Consider the following 14,327-nt stretch of genomic DNA (forward strand, 5'->3'; position numbering starts at 1 on the left):
CAAACCTGAAGTCTGCATACCTTCCATCCACTAAGAGCTGCTAAAAATTTAAACAGCTGGACAAAGAGTTTTAATGCAGCTGTAAAATAACGGAAACCAAACTGTGAATACCTTTCCTATAATGAAGCCAGAGTGGCTGGCTTCATTTCAATAAACACCACAGAATAAATAAGACCCTAGAACAAGACACTGTGGCATCCCTGGGCACATGTCATTCACATGATTCATTCACTGGAGTCCTCCGTTTACCTTGTAGAGCAGCGGTCCCAACCTTTTTGGCACCAGGGACCGGTTTAGTGGAAGACAATTTTTCCATGGTCGGGATGGCCGAGGGGAATGGTTCAGGCGGTAATGCGAGCGATGGGGAGCAGCAGATGAAGCTTTGCTCCCTCGCTGCTCACCTCCTGCTGTGTGGCCCAGTTCCTAACAGGCCGCAGACCGGTACCAGTCTGCGGCCTGGGGGTTGGGGAACCTTGTTGTAGACAATCATTCTATGTCAGGAAACAACTTCTAACAAAGCCTCCTCTAAAGTTGAAAATGGAGAAACATTTGCAATTTGTTGTTTGTAACAATCAAATTTCCCACAGAGGGTCGTGTTTATTCTTACTTTGCTACACATTCTGGAGTATATAATTATCTCCCACTCCCCCAAACCCAAATCAGACCTGATGAGCAAGGCTTGTTGCTCAGACTCCTCAATTCAGCCTCCAGGGAGCTTTTGTCCTGAACTCTGCTACCTCTTCTACCCCAGCTCACACACTCTGCTCTCCCACTGAGTTCTACCCATGCTGGTCTATAGGTTTTTAGTCACGCACGGCTCTCTGGCCTCAGGACCTTTGCGTTTACTGTTTCATAAACCTGAAATGCTTCTCCTCTGGTTGGCCCTAAGTATCTCTTGTACAGAGAGGATTCCCCTTGACCAGCTATCCCCTATCCCATTATTTTTTGTTCTAGCACTCCGTTTATGTCACCTACAGTCCTCATCTCACTCTGTAACTAATTCATTGATGTATTTTTTTTACTTGCTTACTCTCTGCCTCTCCAGTAAAACATAAGCTACTAGAGGTAAGAGACTCTGAACTTCAGGAAGAGCCTGGCTTAGAGCGGATACTCCTTGGTAAGAGTTGAATGGATAGAAATAGGAACAGACAGTTGGATTTGCATTTGTGCTTTCCAGTGGGTCAGAGTTGCCCAAGAACCAAGGGCTCTTGGAGGCCAAAGGAACCCACAACCCTGTGAATGAAAGGATGATCATGCACTTCTGTGAGAGGATGTGGCTTTGGGAGATATAGGCTAGTGTGCAGGAGGGGCTGTGAAATGGAACAGGTGGTTCAGATGCTGTGACATTATGTCTGCAAATGAAAAGTGGATGAGGATCCAGAGAAGGAGGAGAGAAGCTTCAGGTTGCCTCTGGCCAGAAAAGAGCTGTCCAGAAGTCAGTCTATTCCAAAGGGGATTAACAGTATTAAGGAAGAGAGTATGAGACCACAAGAATTCAAAGATAGGCTCTTTTTAGTAACTTGCTATGTGGCAAAGTCTGTATGAACCTGCTTTGAACACTGAATGCCTGAATTAGCAGAGAATAGAGGCAAATAAAGGGCAGCCAAGCAGAGTTATCACTGTCCAGATAAGAGGCTCCTGGCCCTTTTTTGTGCTTGTTGTTCTTTGTCCTCTAGTCATCCTGATATTGTTGGGTTTAATCTATTTATGTTTGAAAAGGCCGTTAACTAATCCATGTTTTATTATCAATAAAAATCAAATCTTCCAAGAACAGCCAAGTCATAAGAAAAACATCATGAGTGTGATCTGCCAGGTAAAACTCTGACACAACTGAAACTGTACAACTTATTTTAAAATTTGTACATAGTAAAAATTAACTGTATTTTTTGGTGTGCAGTTCCGTGAGTTTTAACAGATGTATAGAGTTATGTAACCACCACCACATTCAGGATATGGCAAAACTAATTTTAACATGGACCAGGGTATTTGGGGATATTCTATGTAGTGGGATACTTTTGACTAGCTTTGCCTAATATGAACAAGTCGCTTCTCCCTCCACACTGCCCATCCTCCCCTGCCTTATATCAGTTTGTTCCATTCATAAATTTGGAAGCTTTTTCCCTGGAACTAGAAGATGGGGCTCTAATGAGGGTAGAAGCTACAGTGGGAAGAAGAGAAAAGTTGGGGATACGGAGTGGCCTCTCACCCCACCAGATTCTTTGGACTGGTTTAAGTTGTAGCAAGAAGGGATTAGAAGCAAAAACCAATAGGACCCTTCAGGAAGGATTTGTGAGAGGCTGGGCACAAGTCAATACTCTGTGTTCAGGGCCCAACTAATGAAGCAGAGCTCAGACCCAGGGAGGAAGCCCATCCTTGCACCTGGAGAAGCAGGTCATTCAGAGCCAGACTCCTTGGCACAGACACCAACAGTCCCATGAAGGGCAGAGGCAGCAGTGACCTGTCACCAAGAAGCACTGAAGGCAACAGAGGTGGTCAGAGCAAAGAGGGACAAGGTGAGTATGGCTGACATCTTTGGATTCCAGGTACATGTGTAGAATCCCTTTTTGGGGTCTCCCACAGATAATAAGGGGGCACTTACAATAGGATGGTTAGTGGATGATTTGAGCTATCATTTTATGTTTAAAGAAGGGCAACCTGGGTAGCTAGGGGGTTGGCAAATATCTGTCCCACAAAAGTTTTACTAGTTTCCTCTGTGGCAGACCCTGTGCTCAACCATGGGGATATGATGAATAAGATAAGAAGATGGATCCCTCTTTTCAAAGCACCCAGAGCCAATTACAGGAGATAGGGTTGGACACAGATCATTTCAACACATTGTAAAAGTTAATAAGGTAGCACAAGTGGTAAATGGAGCTCATGGTATGTGTTATTGTTCTTTATTATTACATAACAAACATTTATTGAGTGCATATGATTTGCTAATCACATCGCTAAAAAAGGTTAAGGAACTTGGTATTGAGATGATATGACATGGCTAGAAAGGGTCAGAGTCAAGGTTAGAATTCAGGCTGTCTGATTTCAAAGACTTTGCTGAGAGCAACCATGAAATAAAAATCATAATAATAACAATAAGCAACATTAATGGTTGATGATATTATATGTATTGGGCGCTTAACTATCTCATACTATTTCAAAAGCTATTATGCAGAGAGACACAATAAAATCGGGCTGGATTTTTCATGCATGAGAAAGCGAAACAGGGGCCAGGATATTATGGAGAAACAATTCAGCTTGGTGTAAGACTGTCTCAACATTTGGAGCCGTCTAGCACTGTAGGTATCAAAGCACAGGCTGGGTGCCATCTGCCAGGAATGCTGAAGCAAGAACCCCTGTTCCAGGTGCGAGGTTCAACATCACCTCTGCTACTCCCCCAGCTCACTGATTCTCTCATGCTGAAATCTGAAAAGCTCAGTCTCTTTTGCCAGCTCCTTCTCTGGCTAACACTTAAATGTCAAAGCCCTTCCTCTTCTTTTACTCTCTATAGGCCCCTATACTATTTCATCCACTGTGCTTGCCTTATCATTTGTATGCTAACAGGTCCCAAATTTTACATTCTAGCCCAGAATTCTTTTCAGAGCTCCAGACCTACATCTTGGATATAAGATATCCAAGCTGCTGGTCTTGGGAGCACTTGGTCTAATTTGGCCTAGATGACCATGGAAAAGACCTCTCTATGGAAAAACACAAAAAGGTGAATCAGTTTAAACAGGATCTTAGAAAACTTATAGAAATGGTAAAGGTGTTTGGTGGTGTTTAAAAACAGAAGGATTGGGAGACTTCCCTGGCAGTCCAGTGGTTAAGACTCCACGCTTCCACTGCAGGGGGCACGGGTTTGATCCCGGGTCGGGGAACTGAGATCCCGTGTGCCGTGCGGCATGGCCAAACAACAACAGCAGCAGCAACAACAAAACTAGAAGGATTTTAACTAGAGTGGCACAGACTTGTTTCTTTGACCATCTAGCATACCATTTGGATGCTCAAGGACAATATTTATAATATCATAATGATTTAAATGTTATTTTCTGTTTTAAGCTTCTAGAATCAGCCTAGGGGCATTTAAGAAGACTTAACTAGGATGCTCAGAACGTATATTTCTCCATCTCAACATTATATAAATAAAGGTAAAACTGGCAAAGTTTGACAGGTAAAAGTGAGAAGGTGTGGTAAATGGTTAAACGTGTGGTAAATGTCCTTATCATACAACGTGGGAGTCAAGAGATGTCCATCCCTGTGATTAATGGAATAAGAAATGAAGGTTTAATTGTGCTATTTAAAGTTGCAGAGGTGACCAGAGAAGGAATTGAGAATATGATATTGGGAGGTCAATGAACAACCACAAATGAAGAAAGAAAAAATGTCCTTCTCTGGGCAGTGAGGTGTAGGATACAATATCATAAAATACTCCAGTCAACTCTGTCATTCTAGGCAGATCCCATCTGTGGGTAAAAACAATGCATGAGGAAGATGAGCCAGAGGATCTCTGAGAAATGGAACGAAAGTCCGATGATGTTATCATCAGCTGGATCAAACTGTACCTGAAGCCATAGATAAACCTTGAATTATTTAGTTATGTAAAGCAATATATTTCCTGATTGCCTACACAGTATTCTTCATCACTTCTATGGGTAATAAACACCCAATTTTATTCAGTGGTGCACTGATCCCAAATAAATGACTACATTCTCAAACTCCCAGAACTTGGCTGAGCTCTGGCCAATGAAATTTAAATAGATGTTCTGTATGGAACTTCCAGGAAGACTCCTTCAAGTTTCTTAATATGGCTAGAGCATGCCATCTTTCTTTTGCTCCTTACTCCTTCCTGTTGTGTGGACGGAGGAGCTCCAGAAGCAAGCATTTTGAAACCTTGAAAATGGAAGCCATGAGGAAGTGGGGAAATTAGAGCCCAGGTCCCTGATCAATGTGGAGCTTACATAGCAAAGACTGACTGAATATCTTCAGGCATCTTTTTACCCAAGAAAATAAATGATAAAGTGTTTAACGTACTATTAATTTGTATTTTCTATTATATTCAGTAAACCTATTCTTAACCAATACAGCTGATGTTTCTGTAATTTGCAAAACTGAACAGTCCTGATAGATGAACTCAAACGAAAAATTCTCTTCTCTGGAGACAAATGATTCTTGGATAGTTGAAAAAATAGACAGATGACTATCTCTTTCCTATAAGCACTGCATTATGTGATTTTTTAAAACTTTGATGTAAAAAATAAAATATGAAGACAATATAATAAGTCATGGAGAGGCCACAGAGTAAGAAGTAAAACACCAAAATACATGATTTAGGGGAGCTCTAGGGCTACCACACATGAAGATTAATGTTATACAGAATGCAGGATAATTCTCCATCTAAGAGAAATTTTAAATTATGGAAGAAATCACTAGAAAGCACTGTGTACATGTATATACACACATACAAACATTTTCAAACAGGTCTCATAGACTACTAAATGATATGTAAAAATATTCACAAAATAATATGAAGAGAAAAAAGTGGATGCCTAACAGCACATTTAATAGCATCCTACTTGTAGAAATGCCTGTGGTACAGGACTAAAAATCTATGAGGAATTTCCTGAGGAATTTCCCCAAATATTAGCAGTGGATGTCTCTGGGTGGCAGAATCATAGTTCATGCTTGCTTTTTTTACTTACACTTTTCAGCATTTGTCAAATTTTCTACATATCTTACTTGATGATCAGAAAAAGGCAATATACTTTTTTCCGAATGTGTTTAAAATATTTTTTAATTGAAAAGAGTCCTGAGCATTTATAACACAGCTATTCTGGAACACCAGCTGGCATCAGCTGTGTTGAGGGAAACTAGAGCAGGGGATATGACCACACCTGGGCTGAGAGTGATGAGAAATGAAGCAGCCTCGCCCCAAAGGCTAACTGGGCTGTCCTCACGTTCGTGCTGAGGGCCACACTCTCAGGGCTAAGAGCAGCAGGTGTAGCCTGAGAGTGCATTCCACATACTCTAAACAGACATGAACATAGGAACACAGCAACTCACCTCTATGAATGGGCAGCTAGCCCGAGGCAGCCAGGTTTTACTGTGGCTTCTTTCATCCTCTATCCAGGGATGGACCCGGAAAAGTGGAGTCAGGTAAACAGAGGATCACGTGACAGGGGCATGAAGTGGCACACACTCAGGGCTGGTGTCCTTCTGCACACATAGGTGATAAAACCTGGCTTTGTGTGTTTTACAGCTTCCAGTATCTTTCTGATCCAGAAGGCAACCTGGGTCATAAAGTACCTTGAGGAAAGAAAAGGAAAGAAGGTACAAAGTTGAAATAGATATCTCTTGTTGGCACCAGTAATTACAACAAACTCCAGATTAAGAACACAAAGTCAAAGAGGCACCTTTTTTTCTTTTTAAAAAATTTTTATTTTATATTGGAGTATAGTTGATTTACAATGTTGTGTTGTTTGTGCTGTATTAATGTTTGCTGTACAATGTTCAGGTGTACAGCAAAGTGATTCAGTTAATCATATATCCACTCTTTTTCAAATTCTTTTTCCATTTAGATTATTACAGAATATTGAGTAGAACTCCCTGTGCTATACAGTAGGTCCTTGTTGGTTATCTATTTTATATATAATAAAATGTATATGAAGAGTCACCTTTGAAATGAATTAGCCAATTGACTTTTAAACACAAAGCAAAATCATCATGATTTTAGGGAGAAAATGAAACACTGTAAATGTCTACTAAGTCTGGGAAGAGTGATTTGCGACGTGTGTGAACACATGTATGAGTGTGCGTGTGTGTGCACGGGCACATGGGCATGCATTGCTGTGACAGGCAAGATGCTTTAGGAAGAATGGAAACTCACCTTCCATCACAGAGCTTAACATTTTGTCACTTTCCTTTGACTTTGGTAGTTAATAAAATCAATTTTGCAGTAATCGTAGAGGTCCCTGCTCCAAGGGAATGACTTTTTCCTTTAAACTGGGTATATGTTCTTTTCAAAGAGAAATGAGATCAGAATTGGAGGCAAAGATAGTTGAGGAGTTAGCCCATAGTACTGTGGCTACCACAGAAAGGTGGATTCAGTGAGAGAGAACCACGGAAGCATACCCATGGTATCTATGTCTTGAAAAGTACTTGTGTATTTCATCATTCATAGGAATTTGAAGCTACACAGAGAGCATCCAAGTTACAAGCTTTACAACACTGGACAAGCTACTTCCCCTCCATAGACTTCATTTCCAAAATGAGCATAACCATGGTAGCTACCATAGGATTGCAGTAAAGATTAAATTAGATAATACATGTAAGTGCTAAGGTACATTATCAGGTATGTGAAATTTACTCAATAATGAGTTATTATCCCTCTTCAATCATAAAATGAGGGATGAGATTAGACAATCCCTCCCAGCTTTGATATTTTAGCATATCACTGTCCAACAGAAATATACATAAGCTACATAATTTTAAATGTTCTAATAGCCACATTTTACAAAGTAAAAAGAAACAGCTGAAATGCATTTTAATATGTTTTATTTAATTGTATACATACGAAAGATCATTTCAGCATGTAATCAATATAAAAACCATTAATGAGATATTATGCATTCTTTTTCTTGTACTCAGTCTTTGAAGTTGAGTGTGGGTGACACTTAGAGCACAGCTCAACTCAGACTAGTTCCATTTCATGTGCCCAATAGCCACACATGGCATACTGAAGAGTACAGTTCTAGAATAACAATGAGTCCAGTTTTAAACTTATTCAATTTGTTTTGGCTGAAGGACATGTAGAAAGCAATGCCTCCAAGTTATCTGAGGTTAAGCATTGGTACCTTGGATGAGAGATTAGGCTAGAAATGGAAATGAAGCACCTATTCACATTGTTAATGCCACAAGCATGGATGACCACTACCAAGCCTAAAATCCTTCCTAGGGGGTCATCTGTTAGGTTAAGGCATTCTTAGGTCCACAAAAAGTTACAGGAAAATATGTTAACCTTGAAGAACAGTTGCTACCACTATTTGGATTTCTCCATGGGCTGATGAGAAAGGAAGAGAAATTACATTATGCTTTCATTCCTGATTAAAGCCTAGTTACTTAACAGTGACTGTATCCTATTTACTTATTTATTTTTTTAAGTTTTTTTCTTTAAAAATTACTTAGCTACAGATAACTTGTCTAATTTTTTTTAGTAAATTTATTTTATTTTATTTATTTTTGGCTGTGTTGGGTCTTTGTTGCTGCACACGGTCTTTCTCTAGTTGCGGTGAGCAGGGGCTACTCTTCATTATGGTGCACGGGCTTCTCATTGAGGTGGCTTCTCTTGTTGTGGAGCACCGGCTCTAGGCGCGCGGGCTTCAGTAGTTGTGCCTTGCGGGCTCTAGAGCGCAGGCTCAGTAGTTGTGGCACACGGGCTTAGTTGCTCCGCAGCATGCAGGATCTTCTCGGACCAGGTATCAAACTCGTGTCCCCTGCACTGGCAGGCAGATTCTTAACCACTGTGCCACCAGGGAAGTCCCCCTATTTATTTTTAATAATAATTAAAAGTTAACAGACAGGGCTTCCCTGGTGGCGCAGTGGTTGAGGGTCTGCCTGCCGAGCAGGAGACACGGGTTCGTGCCCTGGTCCGGGAAGATCCCACATGCCACGGAGTGGCTGGGCCCGTGAGCCATGGCCTCTGAGCCTGCACATCCGGAGCCTGTGCTCTGCAACGGGAGAGGCCACAACAGTGAGAGGCCCACGTACCGCAAAAAAAAAAAAAAAGTTAATAGACAAGCAGAGTTGTAATAATCATCAAAGGAATGTAAAGATAGTTTTATGTTGGTACCTGAACCAGAAAAACACTGACAGTGAATTGTGAAGCAAAAGAGACAATCATGATATGTGTGTGTGTGTGTGTGTGTGTGTGTGTGTGTATGACCAGTGAGGCCACATGACCTGCTCAGGAAGGACTGACTTTGCTGTTGACTCAGAAATCCAAAAAGATTTCCAGGAGACACACACTGGAGAACAGGGAGGAACAAGGAGATAGAATTGCAGGGCAGGAATTGATAAGACATTGAAACTGTCACCAGATACTTTGGTTGATCTACCCCAAAGGGGCTATCTAATGAGCCTTCTCACAGCCCATAGGAAAAAGTCCCCCCAAATTAAATCATTTTCAGGGCTCTACACACAGTGGAAACTGCTTACTCTCATGGCATCCATCTATGACAACTAGACTGTGAAATGTAAAGTTATTACACCTTTGAATCGATTTATTTTGTCTTTTGATGAGTAAAATGGACGGATTAAGCGCCCAGACGTTGATTCTACCATACGTAGGCTTGGAGTCTGGCTCTACCATCTGACCTGGAGCCTAATCTCTCTAAACCTTGACTTACTGAAATGGAAACATGACGGCCCATCATTCACAGGAGTGTTGTAAGGCTTGAGCGAGGCATGCAAGCCTCTAGGCTCAGTGCCAGGCACCTCGTTGTTATTATCATTTGTTCTAAACTCTCTCCCTACAAGGTTTTAACTTGGCAGATCATAACCAAGAATAAGCATTTGGATGATTCTATACATTTTGCTCCATATTATGTATTTAATTATGTTGGGTAGTTGCCGGGAAAGAATCAATAAAAATGCCAACAAGGAAGGCAATTTTTAAAAACATTATTACCATGTTCAAACATAGAAGTAGAAGGGAAAAATGTATTCTGGCTTCATGAGAAGAATCTTTAAGGTAGCATTGTGATTCCCACTGTGACACAATAGGAATCTTCTGGGGATGGGAATTCAATATAAGGAAATTAAGTTCTGAGCCTCATTCAAGGGAGTTTAGTTATTAAAATATGAACATATGGCCTCACTTATCAGATAGTTCCCGGTCCTGAGAAACTACTCTGGCTTCCCCTCTATGTACCTCAGATTTCTCATCTGTAAAGCAAGAGCACTGTACTAAGATCCCGCATTTCCTTCTGCTTCTCACATCTTAGGATTCTATGTCTGTAGCAGAATTGAGTTCTGCAGATTCAATTAATGAGCATCTGACAGAATGAAAATAATTAGCTTTTGAAGGTCCTTCCTTGCCTGGGAAGGGAGATCCTCCCTATCATTCTTGGGATTATAAGATGCAGGATCAAAAGGAAATGATGTGTGTGAGGGTAACAGAAGGAACATGAGGATATGGGGAGAGAGAGGGCAGAGAAACTGGAAGGGAGAATCTGCAGTTTGAGAGGTAGCTAGGAGAAAGCAGGAAAAGAGAGAACTTGAAAGTCCTTAGGGATTATGTTTCCACTTCAGTTGTTGAGACATATTTACAAAGGATTTGGTTTATTTTTAAATGACTGTACATAGCTGGATGTGTTTTGATAAAACACTAGTCCTAGACCAACCAGGGCACCCCCCTCTATCACCCCCTCACCTGTGGCATTATCAGCCTTCCTACTGGCTGCAGAGTCCAACAGTCACCTGGTCAGGTTTACCCCCTTTCAGATTGATACACCCCTCCCCACCCCACATGTACTCTAAGGCGGCGGTCCCCAACCTTTTTGGCACCAGGGACTGGTTTTGTGGAAGACAATTTTTCCACAGACCTCGGGGGCGGGGGTGTAGCGACGGTTCAGGCTATGCGAACGATGGGGACCGATGGGGGGCGGCAGATGAAGCTTTGCTCGCTTGCCCGCTGCTCACCTCCTGCTGTGCAGCCCAGTTCCTAAGAGGCCAAGGTCCGGGGGTTGGGGACCCCTGCTCTAAGGTACTCCCTTACATGATATTATTGAATACATCCCAAAGGTGGCTATTCGACCTTTTTGATCTGGGAAAACCTAAGATGACAAAAGTCTAGTTATTTCCTTTTCTTACATAGTTCATAATTTTCTTTACCTAGACTCATGTCAATCGTTTGCACAGGACATAAGCAATGGGCAGGATGTACTTTTTACTTTTCGGAGGTTTAATTCCTCTCTTTTTTTTTCCTTGTGTGCTTCAATTCTTCTTAATGATTTTAAATTGAAATTGGAAAATAATTAACAACTGATGAGAGAGTTCCTCCCACTCTCTCTCCCTTCCATTTTTTGGGTAGCTACAGGACAATATTCAAACACAGTTTAGGCACTGTCTCTCCAGAAGCTCTTTTGACTTATCTCTTTGCACTTGACACCTTGTGCAAAGCCCATCACATCACTTACTACACTGTTTTGAAATGACTCAGGTAGTGGCCACCAACCTCCCTGGTAAGCACTATCTCATTCACCTCCTTTTCCACAATGCCAGGCACAGTATCTGGCACTGAGCAAGTCCCAGCAAGTACTTGCTATCGTCAACCACCTGATGAACAGTGAATTTTGAAGCAGTTCCTGAAGAATCCCTTATGTCCATTTTCCTTTACTGAAGCCCAAAGGGGTGGGGAAAATAGGGAAAGTCCCTCTCTAGGTTCGCATGGGAACCAAAATAAATGCAGTAACAATTAGAAGAGAAATGAACATACTAAAAATATCGTTTTACAAAGTAAAAAGAATGTCACTTCTTTAAGTATTCACATTATATTTGCTGCCCTTTCTTTTAGGAAAATGTTTAAGACAGCTTATAAAACGATAGCTTTTTATTACTTACAAAGCTTACCTCCTTTATCCTAATAATACAATTTATTTGTATAGTGTTACGGACCAAATGTTTATGTCCCCCCAAAATTCATTTGTTGACATCCTAACTCCCAATATGATGGTGGAGCCTTTGGGATGTAATTGGGTCACAAGGATGGAGCCATCATGAAAGAGATTTGTGCCCTTGTAAGAACAGACAGGAGAGAAATGATCTTTCTCTCAGCCATATGAGGATGAATGAGAAGCTGGCAGTCTGAAAACTAGGAAGAGGACTCTCATCAGACACCAGAACTGCAGGCACCTTGATCTTGGACTTCCCAGCCTCCAAGAACTGTAAGAAATAAATGTCTATTGTTTAAGTCCCCCAGTCTACGATATTCTGTTATAGCAGCCCAAACTGACTGTGACAGAACAAAAAATATATAGGTCCTTGCAGGGTCTGTATCTATGACCCTCTCTCTCTTCTTTTCATTTATTCATTCAGTCTTTTTTTTTTTTTTTTTTTTTTTTACAAGTGCAAACAACAACCTGCCAGACACCATGGCCAGCTCTGGGGACACAACCATGAGTAAGAGGAGTTCTTCCCTCACAGAGTTCACAGTCTAACAGGAGAAATAGACAACTTAAAAAGCAAGCAAACAAATAAACACATCCTTACCAACTGCACAGGGGAGGTGCAGGAACTAGAAAGGAGCTCTGATGGAGACTAACAGAGGAAGAGTGGGGATGGGCATCTCTTAGGATGAGGCATTTAAGATGAGAAGGGTCTGGTCTATGAAGAGCTGGGGGAGGACTGTTCCAGGCAGGTACAAAGAGCTGCAGGCAGAGAGAGTCAGGGGGCTGAGGAATGGAAAGAAGGTTCATGTGGCCCTTAGCAGAGTACAAAAGAAAGAAACTGACTATGTGTGGTGGAGAGGATTTCAGTCACTGAAGCACTATTAGCCAGGAGTGTGTTATAATCCAATATACATTTCAAAGATCATGTGGTTGCTGCACAGACAACAGTTTTGACAGGGTGAGTAACAAAATGTAAAAGCCAGGAATGAGATTTTCAAGAATTTCAACGAGAGCTAGTGGTGGTTTAGACAATGATAGTGGCAGTAGAGACAGAGAGATGTAAAAGCGCTTGAGGAATATTTTGAAAGGACTTCTTGTGTCATTTCTCTGTTCAAAACCCATTGATGGCTCTTCTTATGACTCAGTGTAAGGTAAGGATTCTGCAGGATCTGCCCCTCCCCTCACCACTCTGCTCTCATCTCCCTCTCATTCCAACCACACTCACCTCCTTGCTGTTTCTTGAACATTAAAGCCATGCTGTCAGCTATTCTCTTCCCTCTGCCTGAAATAATTTTCCCCAGGATGTTTCACCAGTTTCCTCTCTTGGTTCACCCCTTCAACTCTTCTCCTCTTTGCACAAATGAATCTCATTAAAGCCCTCCATGACCATGTTCTTTAAGACTGCATGCCCCCACGCTGGCAATCCTTATAACCCTTCCTGCCTTAATGTTCTTCTTGGCACTTTCCACCTTCTAACATGTTGTGTTATTTCATTTTTTTTTTTTTTCACTGTTCGACTCTTTGCACTGGAATGGGAGAAGCTTCCATGAGATACCCAGAATGTGGAACAGAGTGTGCTACATGATAGGGACTCAACAAATTTTGTTTTATAAATGTAGGGGGTCAGGGAAGGAATCAAGAATGATTCCCAGGTTTCAGGTATAAACAATTGGGTTATGCTTTTTAATGAGATGGGTAAAACTAGGGAGGGGATTGTTTTGTTTTGTTTTGTTTTGCTGTACGCGGGCCTCTCACTGTTGTGGCCTCTCCCGTTACGGAGCACAGGCTCCGGACGTGCAGGCTCAGGGTCCATGGCTCATGGGCCCAGCCGCTCCACGGCATGTGGGATCTTCCTGGACCGGGGCACGAACCCACGTCCCCTGCATCGGCAGGCGGACTCTCAACCACTGCACCACCAGGGAAGCCCGGGAAGGGGTTGTTTTTATCCTGTGATAGAATGAAAACAAGTTCAGCACCATTTTATTCTATGATAAAGTTAGTGTTTAGAATAAAATGGGTTTGAACTTGTTTTCTTCCGCAAAGTGGGAAATATTGATTTTGTAAAAACTTTGAGAGATCCAAGTAGAACAGCTAAAGGGAGAGTTTGACTCTCCCTTTCTCGAGCTCTCTCCCTTCTCCCTCCTTCCCTCCACTACTTGCTCCCTTCCTACACACATTCTTGGGCCTTCCTCATCCTGAAGTAGCCTCCACCTTTTTCCAGAATGAGCCCTTGTTGCCTACTAGCACTTCCTACAATTGCTTATATCTGTCACTTCCAAGCATTCATAATCTGGCTTCTGAGTCCCCTGCAAACAAACACAGTAACTTTATCATAGAATAAATCTTTCTAGTAATTTTCCTCAATTTACCCTTCCAAACTACTCTCTCACTTAAAACTACATGAACTATCCCCTGGGCTAATAAATCTAGAGCAAACACATACTCCCCTTCACCTACTTGTTCAGGTCTTTTTCTCTTTAGTAGGCTCACCTCATTCCTCTCCATTATCCTTTTCAATTAAGCATGGGATTTAAGCTGCAGTGACATGAGATAACTAGTGGCTTTGGACCAAAAAGACTGCTAGAAAGCCTTTGGTGAATAAAATAAACACTGGTATTTCATTGCAGAGCCATGAACTCATAAAAATGCATTTTTAATTGCTCCCTTAAT

The 14,327-nt window shown here is 41.6% G+C and overlaps 1 protein-coding gene across 3 annotated transcripts in view; it reads right to left on the reverse strand.

Annotated features, from left to right (window-relative positions):
• The window catches only part of HTR4 (5-hydroxytryptamine receptor 4), a 369,414-nt gene that overhangs the window by 186,795 nt on the left and 168,292 nt on the right, over nucleotides 1-14,327 (reverse strand). For all 3 annotated transcript variants that reach the window (XM_079916532.1, XM_079916531.1, XM_079916530.1), the window contains exon 3: nucleotides 6,055-6,297. The gene's annotated coding sequence lies outside the window, so the exon portion shown is untranslated. The remainder of the gene's footprint in view (nucleotides 1-6,054; nucleotides 6,298-14,327) is intronic.

Source organism: Stenella coeruleoalba (genome assembly GCF_951394435.1).
Source record: "Stenella coeruleoalba genome assembly, chromosome: 3".
Classification (NCBI taxonomy): Eukaryota; Metazoa; Chordata; class Mammalia; order Artiodactyla; family Delphinidae; genus Stenella; species Stenella coeruleoalba.